Consider the following 3,655-nt stretch of genomic DNA (forward strand, 5'->3'; position numbering starts at 1 on the left):
ACACCATTCTATAACGTACAACTGCTGTCACTATTCTGGGATTCCCCCGCATTCATTCATTCATTCATTCAATTTGTATGTTTCATTTTTTCATTTGTTGATTTGGCAACCACCCTGGCCTTCTACAAATGGTTATTGTTTACCATGTACATAGCTAAGTTGATAATTACACATTGGATGTTATGTATACTCCTATCCCATTGGCACATGCTGCTATGTTTGAGTACATAGGTTGTTGACAATGTAAATATAGTGTACCTTGTACACACGTAACCCCCAGAGAATGATGTAATTACTTTCTTTAAATTCCGTATGTTACGATTCAGGTGATGGCTCTCTGCCCTATTGCCTAGCGTTTTCCTAATTTATGAACATCTTTCTATTACAACAGCCCATTCCCACACCCCGTGTTTAACTCGGTTTTAAACGCTTTTAGTAGCACAGATCTGTTTTCACCTGCGCTCGCAGATTGACAGTCTGCCCTTCACACATGCTCTTTCACAGCTGTGAGCGTAGATCACTCCCGGCTGCTCACTCTTTACTAATTTCTGCCCGGTGTCTACACGTGCACACCTGCACGTTCAGCTGTCACCAATTAGCTTGAAATCCCGACTCCTCCAGACTCACGTGCATAAATACCGAGTTAACCCAGCTCCAGCTCTCAGTTCCAGCGCTAGCAGCACTTGAACAGGACTTGTTTACCGGGAGGCTCGCATTCATTGCAATCTGATCGGACAAATTGTAAGTTCACTTTGGGTTTCTCTCCCCTCCCCTCCATGCCTTTCCCTTAACTGCTCTTTCTCCTCGCTGGCTCAGCTGTTCAGCGTTCTAACTCACACACCCCCTCCATTCCTTTCAGACTAAATCCGCCCGGCACCTGAATCCCTGAGGTCCCGGTAAAATGATTTAAGATCGTTTCCCAAGTAAGTCTGCATCCGCTCCCTTCCCTGCTCCTTCCCACTCCTGACTTACTCTCCTTTTAAATGCCTTAAAATACTCGTTTTCTTCCTAGGCCTCCTGCAATGACAAAGGGCCCTACTTTGAAGCAGTAACTTGCATTTGATTCTCTCGTGATCAGTAAAAATCCAAAATTCTACCTTATATCTACACTGACAGTAAGTTTATTAATTGTTGAGTCTAAAAAAAATAGACTAGGAATTATGCCAGCATTTTGAACTTAATTAATTTAATCTTTGACTTAGGAAGACTATGTCATATGCATAATTATTCATTATAATAACTGTGGCCTTTTCAAATTATACTCAGCATCACTCTATAGAGAGCCATGTGTAGTCTTTATTAATTTTCTGAATGTGATGCGACTCTCAGGGACTAGATTTTGGTCTACTTATACTTTGTATTCTTGCTTTCTAGATTATAGATGCTCATTTTTGTCCTGAAGATGAACTCAACTAACTGAGTTCGAAACGTCGTCGACCGCTCACAACATGAACCCCTCATATTAAGTCTAAAAGAAAGTGGTTCAATTCCTGTTGTCAATGCGATGTTTTCTTTTAAAGTTCACTTTCACCGTTTTTGTCACGCTTACTGTCACTGAATATGTGAGCATCTGAATTTATTTCATTGTATAATAAATATCTGTTATACCTTGACCTTCTTGTCCCTGTCTATATTAACTATCACTCTCTCTTTTCAAAATTTATTTTAAAAAACCTTTATTTAAACGTTTACCTTTTAAAGGTTTTCCTATCCTGGACCTTTTAGGCCATTTAGAACCATTGTGTCTCTCTTCACATAGTTCTCAAGTCTCGACTTCCTAGTTACTCCAGAAGTGTCCTAAATCTTATTAATTCTAAACTGTACTATTTCTATCGATTATACGCATTACGCGTGAGTGTTTCCACTCTGCACCTGAATCCCGTGGGCCTCCCACTTCCTAACCTTGGGTAGTATAGTGTAGCCCCAGCGATTCCCTAGGCTTAGGCCTATCCCATTTCCGTGACAGTGGTCCTTATACCACTTACTTAGTATATGGTTTGCGTGGCCCCTAGGGCCTAACTGTATTAGTTACCTGTGTGACTTAATGAATGCTTGAATAAGACTGTGTTGCACTTACCTCGAATCTCATAAAGAGTGCTGAGGGTTTGACTAGAATAAATACACTTTATTTTATATATATATCTGTTGTGGTGTCCTTTCATTTGGTATTCAAGGGGTTACAAATGGTATAAGAGCTGGCTTCACATGCCATTCAGAGTTTAGCCTAAGACTGCTCTTGTCCATGCTACTACTAGGATAGCTGGTCTATAAGGTTGACTTTACAACCAATCACCATAAGGGTTGTTTGGACTGATACAAGGTGTACACTAGAATTAGTGACATCATATATCAGGCCAACTTCTCACATCAAGAACACAGAGAAATCACTAAGGCAGGCTGGAAAAAGTATGACAAAAATGTGGTGCACTTGCCTGGGGGGAAGCAGATTACTGGCAGTGCATACTCTTGTTATAAATAAAAACAGTGTGGGAGACAGTGACGCAGCACAGCTCACAAAGTGATAAAAACATGGGTCAGCCTGTTTCTTGCCATGGAGGCAGAGAGGGGTAGGTCGCCGGAATTCATTTGTGCTGGACGCCTTTCCGGCTAGCGTGGTCTCTGCTATCGCATAAGGGGCGGGGCCATTTGCTCACCCAAATAGGGTCATATTGTAGATATTTAGCCAGGTACGGTATACCCTACACTGTGAGGGTGATTTTCTGTGATTGGGTACTGTGTCAATCCTTACAGGTACAACCCCAATCATTTGTAGATTGGGTTTACATGGGCCTGGTGAATCGTCACCATCCACAGGTATCTCTAGGTGCCTCTATCTACGGCAAGAAACATGTCATACTTCAGTGCCAGTGTTTAATTTGTAAAATAATAAGTACAGCCACCCAAAGTTTTTCTCAGAAGCCTGTGTCCAGCTCCACCAAATGCTGGTGTTGCTGAATGTCTTGGCTGCTTCGTCCTAATTCCATATCATCCTTCTTTCTTGTACCACCATACACTCCCTTCCCCTTTATTTCACACTTGCAGGTTCTTTTTCATCCCTGCACCCTCCCTTTGTCACTGTTCTCTGTTTTCGTCTTCCTCCTTCTTTCTTCTTTTTTCTCTTTCTTGCTCATGGTCAAAGTCTCATGAGAAAAGGTAAGTGTCAGTCCACAAAAGTAAGTGGCGGTGGTCCCCACCCACCTGCAACCCCCGGTTCAAACTAAGCACTGGGCACAGCCCTCTCCCTTGCAGAGTTAGAAAGTCATGGCTTATAGTCCACCCTATGTTCTCTGTCACCCCACAAAAACACGTAGGGGTACAAACCCCAGACTAACTTGAGCCTGTTGCTGAGAAAACAAGGAGACCTTTACAGGTTTAAGAGACCTATGAAATCCTCTCTCTTCATTCATACCTTCAAATACAGTAAATAAATACCAGGCTGCGAGACTGTGTGAAACCCGCTAACTGCTTGTTTAAAAAGTTCATATTTAAAATGGTTTTTTTTCTATAGAGAAATAACATACACATAATTTACACTTCCCTAAACAACTCCTGGAAGGTAAATGCATGCGGCAAATGCATTATAAACATGTTTCTATGCAAAGCGTTATGTGATATACACTTCCATGGAAACACTGTCTCTTCAAAGGCACCCATT

The 3,655-nt window shown here is 41.7% G+C and overlaps 1 long non-coding RNA gene across 1 annotated transcript; it reads left to right on the plus strand.

Annotated features, from left to right (window-relative positions):
- The first annotated feature begins 859 nt into the window (after positions 1-859).
- LOC146855568 (uncharacterized) lies at positions 860-2,137 on the plus strand. Its single transcript, XR_014980856.1, has 3 exons — positions 860-923; positions 1,013-1,115; positions 1,375-2,137. It is a non-coding gene; the product is annotated as an uncharacterized LOC146855568 (long non-coding RNA).
- The last annotated feature ends 1,518 nt before the right edge of the window (positions 2,138-3,655 follow it).

This window comes from Triturus cristatus, chromosome 4_1 (genome assembly GCF_964204655.1).
Source record: "Triturus cristatus chromosome 4_1, aTriCri1.1, whole genome shotgun sequence".
Classification (NCBI taxonomy): Eukaryota; Metazoa; Chordata; class Amphibia; order Caudata; family Salamandridae; genus Triturus; species Triturus cristatus.